The sequence below is a fragment of the Saccopteryx bilineata genome, chromosome 4 (genome assembly GCF_036850765.1).
Source record: "Saccopteryx bilineata isolate mSacBil1 chromosome 4, mSacBil1_pri_phased_curated, whole genome shotgun sequence".
Taxonomy (NCBI): domain Eukaryota; kingdom Metazoa; phylum Chordata; class Mammalia; order Chiroptera; family Emballonuridae; genus Saccopteryx; species Saccopteryx bilineata.
Window position 1 is genome coordinate 54586997 of NC_089493.1, and position 11607 is coordinate 54598603.

General features: G+C 43.3%; 1 non-coding gene across 1 annotated transcript; it reads right to left on the minus strand.

The window, feature by feature from the left end:
- Positions 1 to 4022: 4022 nt before the first annotated feature.
- Positions 4023 to 4074, minus strand: LOC136337087 (small nucleolar RNA SNORD35). Its single transcript, XR_010731798.1, has one exon. It is a non-coding gene; the product is annotated as a small nucleolar RNA SNORD35 (small nucleolar RNA).
- Positions 4075 to 11607: the final 7533 nt, after the last annotated feature.

Below are 11607 nucleotides of genomic sequence, written 5' to 3' on the forward strand. Positions count from 1 at the left end.
CCCTAATATTACCATATCTGCCATGTCACAATTCTAGCCACTGCTTACATGTTAGCTTGTCAGGAAACCCTTTCATATCTGTTAAAAATTGTGTTTTGCTCTGGGTAACAAAGACCCAATTTAAATGGTTTAAACACATAAGGGTTTGTTTTCTCATATAAGAATTTCTGAAGTAGCTAGTTGCTGATGTCAAAAGCTCAAGGAAGTCAGGGCTAAGATTTCTGAGATTCCCTCACAGTCCCAAGATGGTTGATGCAGCCCTGGCCATTATGTCCAAGTTCCAAGCAGAAGAAAAGAAAAAAGGGACCACAAAATGTGGCCATCAGATATAATGGACAAACAACCTAGCAGAGGGTAAATCCGGACAACAGGGAGAGCTACGGACAAGGGCTAACAGGCCAGAGGCTTCACGGTGGTAGACACTAATCTATGTTTCCAAGTCAGCCTGTTCCGCTCCCTGGGGTGAGCCATCCATCCGCTGACCCAGGAGGGCTCACACTCTTGACTAAGGTTTATTCTTATCTTCATTTTTACAAGCATCACTTACACTCAGAAATCAATTTAGTGATTCAATTTGGACAATAATTCCGTCAAGTACCTGCTAGCACGTTCTCTTCTAAGTAGAGAAAGCTTCATGGAAAATAAAATTAAATCTAAAAGTGGTGAAGTAAAGAAAGATAACACACAGGAGCAGAGATATATGGACAAAGATATTCACTGTGACTTTGTTAAAGATGGTAAAAACAAAACAAAACCTAAATGTCCACCTGACTAGGCAGTGGCACAGGGGATAGAGCGTTGGCCTGGGATGCTGAGGACCCAGGTTCAAAACCCTGAGGTTTTTTGCCGGCTTGAGCGTGAGATCACAGACATGACCCCAAGGTTGCTGGCTTGAGCAAGAGGTCACTGGTTTGGCTGGAGCTCCCCCACCCCGGTCAAGGCACATATGAGAAAGCAATCCATGAACAACTAAGGTGCCACAACTATGAGTTAATGCTTCTTATCTCTCTCGCTTCCTGCTTGTCCCTGTTTGTCTCTTGGAAAAAAAAAACAACAACAACAACAAAAACCCTACATATCCAAGAACACAGGAAGGATTAGATTACAGTATCAATGAAACTGGATGTCTCTTCTAGGGGCCAATTTTTTTTTTATTAAACCCAGAGTGGAGAAACATATGGTAGAATAAGGATGGACATTTTTGAAAAAGTAGGGCAATTAAGTGCAGACTCTTTTGTTGCTTAAGCACTGACTTGATGCCTCCATCTGTAATAGGGTGGTTGAGAGGAAGCATGGGCATCCAATGGGAAGCCATTGTTACACTGAAGTAAAATGATCCGAATGATTAAATGCTTTTTCTTTCTCTCTCTTTCTCTCTCTCTCTCTCTCTCTCTATAGAAATATATATAAATATATATTATAAAATATATATAAATATATATATAAAATATAAAAATATATGTAAATAGTTAGATATATTTAAATATAAATAATTCTTTATATAAATATATTTAGAAAAATATATATATATATATTTTTTTTTAAGCAGGATGAGGGGAGATAATAAGACAGACTCTCGCATACACCCTGACTGTGATCCACCTGGCAAGCCCTTCTGGGGCCAATGCTAGAATCAACCAAGCTTTCCTCAGCGCCTGAGGCCAACGCTGGAGCCAATCAGACACTGGCTGTAGGAGGGGAAGAGGGAGAAAAGACAGAGAGGGGAGGGGAGAGAAGCAGATGGTCGCTTCTCTTGTGTGTCCTGACTAGGAATCGAACCTGGATATGCCAGGCCAATACTCTACCCACTGAGTCAGCTGGCCTCAAATGCTTTTTCAACACACACATATTTTGATGGAAGCAATTTGGGAACATCTACCAAGTATTGGAAGTTTGGGCAGAAACTGGTATGAAACAAGAGATAAAGTGTGTACTTTCTCTATGAAAGATCATTCTGCAACCACCACCTTCATTCCTTTCATCTCAGCTGTACACATTTGACACATCCTAGGTCACTGGCCCTTCTTAAGAATACTTAATACCGTCTATGTCTTTGACCCCTTGCTTCTGGTTACAGTATAACCAAATATCTTCTTCAGTCCCTGAATAAATCAAAGTCCAATAGCAGAATAAAATCAAAGTCTCTCAGCCTTTCGTTTGAATTATATGAGTGTTTGTGCTTAATCATTCCCATAAACAACATTCTGAACAGCCTCATCTTGAAGGGGAATTACTCAATGAGTTTGAGGAATGTCAAACAACTTGGTAAATCAGCATTGTGTGTTACTTTGCATTTTGTTGCTCCCACATTTTATAAGCAAGTCAGCATTCTTTGAGGGAACAGAGGTGGCCCCAGTATTAAAAAAAACACAAAACAACAGTTCAGACAATTCAGTTAAGATTATTTTATTAGTTAAAGTTTTATTACAATCTTTCCATGAGGGGAAAGGCCTCTGGTAAGTCCATTTTAGAAATTCACTTTTGGTGAATGCTTAGATAGATAATAGTGATTAGACTAAATTTTTTAAAAAAAGAATATTCAATTAAAAAGTCAATAAGATACTTGACTGGGTAAGTGAATGAGTAGGTTTTCAGGACAAGTCTTAATCCTTTTAAAGTTTATCAGAAAACTTTCTAAGCATTTTTACCAGGAATCATAATTTTTTTCCAGAAGGAAATTGTGAATTAAATTATTTAAAAAGAAAAAAAGTTCTGTCCTGGTTCAGATTTGGGACACTTTTCCTTCCTTCCTTCCTTCCTTCCTTCCTTCCTTCCTTCCTTCCTTCCTTCCTTCCTTCCTTCCTTCCTTCCTTCCTTCCTCCCTCCCTCCCTCCCTCCCTCCCTCTCTCCCTCCCTTTCTTTCTTCCTTCCTTCTTTCCTTCCCCCCTTCCTCCCTCCCTCTCTCCCTCCCTTCCTTCTTTCCTCCTTCCCTCTCTCCCTTCCTTCCCTTTTTCCCTTCTTTTCATTCTTTCTTTCTTTTTTCAATTACAGTTGACATTTAGTATTATATTAGTTTTGGGTGTGCTGCATAGTGGTTAGACATGTATATAACTTACAAAGTGACCCTCCTGGTAAACCCAGTACCCACCTGACACCACACACAGTTATTACAATATTATTGACTATATTATATACTGTACTTTACATCCCCATGACTACTTTGTGACTACCAATTTGTACTTTTCAATCCTTTCACCTTTTCACCCAGCTCCCACCTTTCCCCCCACTGGCCACCATCAGTTTGTTTTCTGTGTCTATGAGTCTGTTTCTGTTTTGTTTGTTCATTTATTTTGTTTTGTTTTGTTTTTTTTTCTTTTCTTTTCTTTCATTTTTCTGAAGCTGGAAACAGGGAGAGACAGTCAGACAGACTCCCGCGTGCGCCCGACCGGGATCCGCCCGACCGGGATCCACCCGGCACGCCCACCAGGGGCGACGCTCTGCCCACCAGGGGGCGATGCTCTGCCCATCCTGGGCGTCGCCATGTTGCGACCAGAGCCACTCCAGCGCCTGAGGCAGAGGCCACAGAGCCATCCCCAGCGCCCGGGCCATCTTTGCTCCAATGGAGCCCTGGCTGCGGGAGGGGAAGAGAGAGACAGAGAGGAAAGCGCGGCGGAGGGGTGGAGAAGCAAATGGGCGCTTCTCCTGTGTGCCCTGGCCGGGAATCGAACCTGGGTCCTCCGCACGCTAGGCCGACGCTCTACCGCTGAGCCAACCGGCCAGGGCTATTTTTTTTTTTTTAATTCCAAATTTAAGTGAAATCATATAATATTGGGACAATTTTTCTTTTAAAACCCCTCCTTTTGGCTCAGATAATTTTTTTTCCCATATTTTTCTGAAGTTGGAAACGGGGAGGCAGTCAGACTCCCACATGCGCCCAACCGGGATCCACCCGGCACGTCCACCAGGGGGCGATGCTCCGCCCATCTGGGGTGCTGCTCTGTTGCAACCAGAGCCATTCTAGCGCCTGAGGCAGAGGCCACGGAGCCATCCTCAGCGCCCGGGCCAACTTTGCTCTCCTGGCATCAGCCAAGCCATTGGCATTATCGGCAGTGCCCACAGTGGCATCCGCAGACCGGCTCAGATAATTTTTAAAGATCAGTCTTGGTTAAAAATAGAAAGGATGTCAGTCAGTTGAGTATCAACCCAAAACAACACGATTGCAGGTTCAATTCCTGGTCAGGGCACACACGGGAAGCAAACAATGAGTGCACGACTGAGTGGAACAACACATGAATTCTTCCCTTTCCCCTCCCTTCTCTCTCCCTTCCTCTCTCTGTCTCTCTAAAAATCAATCAATAAATTAAAAAAATAAAACTGAGCCCTGGTCGGATGGTGGAGTGTGGTCCCAGAGCACGGAGGTGCCAGGTCCATCCTCGCTCAGGGCACACACAGAAACAGCTCGAGGTCCCTGTCTCTCTCCCTGCCTCTAAATAAATAAATAAGTAAGAATGAAAATTTAAAACAAAATTAAATTAAAAAATAAAAAGGATAGACCTTGAGAACATTATATTAAGTGAAATAAGTAAATCAGAAAAAGCTCATGAACTATATGATTTCACACAAAGGTGGGCTATAAAACAGACTCATGGACATAGATAACAGTGAAGTGGTTACCAGAAAAATGGGGAGTGGGAGGGGTATAAATAGGGACAAATATATGGTGATGGAACATGATTTGACTTTGGGCGATGGGCACACAACGTAATCAACAGTTCAAATGCTATAGAGATAGATGTTCACCCGAAACCTATGTGCTCTTATGGACCAATATCACCCCATTAAATTTAACTTAAAAATTAAAAAGAGTTATTTAATTTCTTGCCTAGATGACCCCTTTTTACATTTTTTAAATGTATTGATTTTAGAGGAAGGGAAAGAGAGAGAAAGAGAAACACCAGTTTGTTGTTCCATTTATTTATGCACTCATTGGTCGATTCTTGTACGTATCCTGACCTGGAATCCAACCCCCAACCTTGGCATATCTGGATGATGCTCTAACCAACTGAGCTACCTGGCCAGAGCCTTACATTTTTTAACAAATGGATGTAAGTAGGGATATAAAACATACACAATCATTGCTGCCAGAAGTGTTTGTATCCATATTGATGTTATTCTTTTGTTAAACAACAGCCTTCATGGCTGAAAGCTTTTCTGAAAGAAAGGGTTTACAGTATTGGGCCATTCGCTAGCCAGAGAAAGGACCAGGTCCTGGGACATACAGTCTAAGCCACCAAAAGCAGGGTTGGATGGAGAAGACAAACATGTCCACCATCCTGGAGCTACAGGGCTGTTAAAAAGGTGAAGTGGGGCCTGACCAGGCGGTGGCGCAGTGGATAGTGCATCAGACTGGGACCCAGAAGACCCAGATTCGAAACCTCAAGGTCACTGGCTGGAGTGCGGGCTCACCAGCTTGACAGCCAGGTCACTGGCTTAAACATGGGATCATAGACATGACCCCATGGTTGCTGGCTTGAGCCTAAAGGCCACTGGCTTGAAGCCCAAGGTTGCTGGCTGGAGCCCAAGGTCACCAGCTTGAGCAAGGGGTCACTTGCTCTGCTGGAGCCCTCCCCTCCCCCATCAAGGCACATAATGAGAAAGCAATCAATGAACAACTAAGGAGCTGCAACGAAGGATTGATGCCTCTCATCTCCCTCTCTCTCTCTCTATCCCTATCTGTCTCTGTCTCTGTCTCTCTCTGTCTCTCTCTCTCTCTCTCTCTCTCTCTCACACACACACACACACACACACACACACACTGAAGTGGGACAGTTCAAGGATAGCAATGACAAGGACACAACTCTGAGATGTCCTGAGTTAAGTTATTAGCAGGCTAGAGAAGGGAAGGGAAAACCAACTAAAGACTGCTTACATTACTGAATCCTGAAACTCTGAATTAACTTCCAGGTGGCTATTTCTGCAGTATCTAAACAGAATATCCAGGAGCCACCAACCCCCAGGAGCCTATGCTTCTTGCTTAACACGTGAACTTTCTAGACTGTTGCCCATAAGCAATCTTAAAGAACAAATACTTTCCCTTAACTCTACACACCAGAACTAACCCTGCCTCTTCTTCCATTTCCCTTAGCTATAGCCAAATGAAATTCTTTCAAAAACAACACACATTGTTCTTCCCCAGCTTGGTGTATAAAGAGCCTGTCAACTCCAGGACAGTGGATATGTTGCTTTCTCTATCCAGCCCTGCTGCTGGTGGTTTAGACTTCAGGACCTTTACTGGCTAGCATTTGGTTGAATAAATCCTTCCTTTTTAAAAAGCTTTCGGCCATAAAAGTTTCTGGGTTTTTTTTTAACAGGTGTTTAGTCCATAAGGAGGAAACATTTACTGCTTGGGATCGGTTGTGGGCAATATTTGTATTTCCCTTAGTTTATTAGGTTGTCTGTCAGCAGCAAAAGGATGCTTCCTTATCCCTAAGCTGCTTGGTCCAGTAGTCTTACATCTGGCTTCCTTCAGACGACATGTGCCCTCTCCAGTCTCTCTCTTCAAGGACACCCTGTCCTGTTGGCCCACACTGCCTCTTTAGCACTTGCCTGGGGCAGAACGACATTCTGTATCCTAATAGCCGGGAGAGTGTTGCATAGAACAGCCTCATTAGTATTTATCACATGTAAGAGCTGTGAGCATGGGGGATGGCCAGCGTGTCCCAGTCTGTCCCCGGCAAGTGGCCTTGCAGCCCTAGCCCTGCTTTAAAGAGAGGGTGGACAAATTTGGCAGTAACATATCCTACTGACACCACAAAGGACAGCAGCAACACAGACAGCCTAATCTGAATCAGAAGCGCTGCCACATTGTGCTGTCCTCACGGTCAGTGGCTGGAAAGGTTGTGAGCAGCGCCCCCTCGCGGACATCCTCTACAACCACAGGCAGGAGATTGCAGTACAGTACATGGAACTTCTCTCTGAAGGCTTCGCTGGACTGTGACAATAGGTCCAGTTCGGAACCCTGACATTGGTCCGATGCATGTGTATGGCAGACCTTCCGCTGGTCAAATGGGGCATTGCTTCCCCAGGCTACGTTCAGGAGTTCTTGTGAATTCAGGCATCCGCCACCTTACCAACCAGAGCTCTGACCATTTTCTTCATCATGCCCTGGCTCCATCTTCCCCTGAGCTATGGTTGCTTCTCCTCTTTCACCCTCAAAGCCAAAGGACTGATTATTTGCACACACACACACACACACACACACACACACACACACACACCCATCATGGAGGTCAAGCCCATGTGTGAGATTTTTACCAACCACCTCTATCTACTTACTTGTCTCATCACTTCCATGGACGTCTAAATTTATTACCTAAAACTCTTTGCCACTAGGTAGCTTCAGTTTTGCTGTGTGCTTTATAGTAACTCAAGCAATGGATTTATCTGGGCTTGGAAGTGGACACCCCTCCCCCATACATCCCTACTTACTACCAAGAGTTTCAGAAAGATTTCCATTTTAGCATCCTGGGGAAACCTAAATCACTACAATTTCATACTCAGTTGTTTAAAGAGACGTCTGCTGCAAATCAGAGGTGGATTTAACACGGGCGCACCAGGCACGCCCCCTGGGCCCGGACTTCTGAAGAGCCCTGCAAAACCCCAACTTTACACTTTTTTCTAATGTAAGGGTCCCAATATTATCTTCTGTGCCCGGAGCCTCAATCGACCTTAATCCCCCTCTGCTACAAATCAAAATACCATACACTAGAAAAGTAGCTGTCTGTGGCAGGTAGCAACTCCGTAGAGGATGTCTGCCCCTCAAACTGAGAAGTCGTTGTATGGTCAGCAAAGGGCAGTGTGAACAGCTCAAGGTGGCTCTAGGGGACAGCTGTGAAGAACTGTCTGGCTGCTGAAACTTAAATGTAGCATAATGCAGACTCTCTAACTCAAGGAGAGAAATGACATTAGCACAAATATAAAGAGTCACACTTTAAACAGCAGCCAGGTTCTAAGGTGAAAACCCGAATGGCTATCTGGGTTGTATTTATAGGTCATGTTGTATGGGAAAAGATCATTTTTAAAATATTAGAATCATATTCTCCTTACCCTAAGAAAGGATACAAAAAGAGAACTCCGTTGAAAGAACAGAAGGTTTGGGGTCCCATCTCACTCTCCTTCTCATATATGATCACATGAGCAGAATCACTGGAAATTCAGTCTGTCCCTTCCTCTTTGCCTCTCTTTTCTATTCAACACACAGGTGAATTTGTCTGTCTATGCGTACATTAGTCAACTTCCCTCAGTAACTCTAAACTTGGTAAGAGGCGGAGGTCCCACAGAGCATTAAGGAGATGCATTCAGAAAGACATTAAATCCATACAAGCAGGAGCTCAGGGGAGGATGTCTGAACTTTGTATTGAAGAACTGATAGCATTTAGAGAGAAGGGAAGTGGAGGGGGCATCTAGGAAAGACAGCATGAGCAACGCACAGGAGCAGGAATGTATAGAGCTCATAATTTAGGAACAAGGACTGGTCCAGGGTCATTGAATCTAAATGTGTGTGATGGGGAAAGATGGTGAGAGTGACTAGAAAGGAATCTGGTCTCCTCTCTATAGCCAGGATATGTGACCACATTCAAGGAGAAGGACATTGCATAGGCCTCAGGGATACAGATCTAATCAGTAGAGGTCCTTAGAGGTCTTCTAAGAACAGCCCCTCACCCCGGCCCCCCACCCCAGCCCATTTTCCCTAATAATCTCTTCTATGGTATCCCTCTGTGCGGGAGGAAACCCACAGGATAGGGACAGAGTAGGGCCTTTGATTCAGCAGAGTGACTATGAAAGTAAGTAATTGAACCTCATTTTTTTCAGGTGCAAAATAGGGACACCAACTTTCATAGTATATAAGATTGCTATGAATGTGAAATGGTTAGGATCACACTCTGGAGCTAAATGGTCTAGCTGTAAGGACGTTAGCTAATTACTTAGCTTCACTGAGCCTCAGATTCTTTTCAGTAAAATAGTTGTAATCAGTGGTGGGATTCAAATAATTTAACAACCGGTTCTCTGCCCTAGTGACCGTTTTTTTGGGTTTTTTTTCTGAAGCTGGAAACAGGGAGAGACAGTCAGACAGACTCCCGCATGCGCCCGACCGGGATCCACCCGGCACGCCCACCAGGGGGCGACGCTCTGTCCACCAGGGGGTGATGCTCTGCCCCTCTGGGGCGTCGCTCTGCCGAGACCAGAGCCACTCTAGCGCCTGGGGCAGAGGCCAAGGAGCCATCCCCAGAGCCCGGGCCATCTTTGCTCCAATGGAGCCTTGGCTGCGGGAGGGGAAGAGAGAGACAGAGAGGAAGGAGGGGGGGTGGAGAAGCAAATGGGCGCTTCTCCTGTGTGCCCTGGCCGGGAATCGAACCCGAGTCCCCCACACGCCAGGCCGATGCTCTACCGCTGACCCAACCGGCCAGGGCCATGACCGTTTTAAGTATTAAAAAAATGATATACCAAAAGGCAATTTATTATTTCATGCATCTAGTACTTAAATAAGAATAAAAGAGGTACAGAAAACTAGATTGTGTTATAAGATTTTTTAAATGTTTTTTTCTTAATTTACTTCTTTATTCTTTTTTATTATTAATTTTAATTTATTGTGTTAACATGGATTCATGTGTCCCACTCAAAATAACTCTCTCACCCCCACCTCCTTGTCCCCCATTACTCCCTCCTCTTTGCTCCCCTCCCCCTAACTCCCTCCCTCCTTCCCTTTGGGATTTACTGTCCTGTTATCTGTATCTATGTGTTATGTATATATAATTTCACTAATCCCTTCACCTTCTCTGATCTTATCCCCTCATCCCCCTTCCCTCTGACAGCTGTCCCTCTGGTCCCTGTGACTCTGCCTCTATTCCGTTCTTCAATTCACTTTGTTCATTAGATTCCACATATAAGTGAGATCATGTGATATTTGTCTTTCTCTGCCTGGCTTACTTCACTTAGCATAATAATCTCCAGGTCCATCCATGCCATCACAAAGGGTAAGATTTCCTTCTTTGTCACGGCGCTTAGTATTCCATTGTGTATATGTACCATTGCTTTTTAATCCACTTGTCCACTGACGGACAACTGGGCTGTTTCCAGATCTTGGCGATTGTAAACAATGATGCAATAAACATGGGAATGCATACCTTCTTTTGAATCAGTGATTTGGTATTCTTAGGATATATTTCTAAAAGAGATAGCTGGGTCGAAAGGCAGTTCCATTTTTAATTTTTTGAGGAAACTCAATACTATTTTCCACAGTGGCTGCACAAGTCTGCATTTCCACCAGCAGTGCAGGAGGGTTCCCTTTTCTCCACACCCTCACCAGACTTATTGCGTGATGATTTGTTAATGAGCGTCATTCTGACAGGTGTGAGGTGGTATCTCATTGTGGTTTTTAATTTGCATTTCTCTGATGATTAGTGACATTGAACATTTTTCATATGCCTATTGGCCATTTGTATGTCCTCTTCGGAGAAGTGTCAATTCAGGTCCTTTGCCCATTTTTTTTAAAATTTATTTTTAGAGAGGAGAGAGAGACAGAGAGGGAGAGAGGGAGAGAGAGGAGAGAGAGATAGAGAGAGAGAAGGGGGGAGGAACTAGAAGCATCAACTCCCATATGTGCCTTGACCAAGCAAGCCCAGGGTTTCAAACCGGCGACCTCAGCATTTCCAGGTCGACGCTTTATCCACTGCGCCACCACAGGTCAGGCCTTTGCCCATTTTTTAATTGGAGTGTTTACCTTCCTGGTGTTGAGTTTTAGAAGTTTTTTATAAATTGTGGTTATTAACCCCTTATCAGATGTATTGGCGAGTATGTTCTCCCATTGTGTGGGTTGTCTTTTTATTTTGTTCATGGTGTCTTTTGCTGTGCAAAAGCTTTTTATTTGATCTAGTCTCATTTGTTTATTTTGTCCTTTATTTCACTTGCCTGTGGAAATAAATCGGCAAAAATATTGCTATGAGAGATATCGGAGAGTTTACTTCCTATGTTTTCTTCCAAGATTTTTATGGTTTCACAACTTACATTTAAGTTTTTTATTCATTTTGAGTTTATTTTTGTAAATGGTTTAAGTTGGTGGTCTAGTTTCAGTTTTTTGCATGTACCTGTCCAATTTTCCCAACACCATTTATTAAAGAGACTCTCTTTACTCCACTGTATTCTCTTACCTCTTTTGTCAATATCAATTGACCATAAAGGTGTGGGTTTATTTCTGGGTTTTCTGTTCTGTTCCATTGATCTATATGCCTGTTCTTATGTAGTACCAAGCTGTTTTGATTACAATGGCCTTGTAGTATAACTTGATATCAGGAAGTGTGATACCTCCCACTTTATTCTCCATTTTCAAGATTACCGGTGCTATTCGTGTTCTCTTTTGGTTCCATATAAATTTTTGGAATATTTGTTCTATATCTTTGAAGTATGCCATTGGCATTTGATAAGAATTGCATTGAATCTATAGATTGCTTTGGGTAATATAGACATTTTAATGATATTTATTCCTCCTATTTATGAACACGGTATATAATTCCACTTATTTGTTCTTCCTTGATTTCCTTTTTCAATGTCTTATAATTTTCCAAGTACAAATCTTTTACCTCCTTGGTTAAATTTACTCCTAGGTACTTT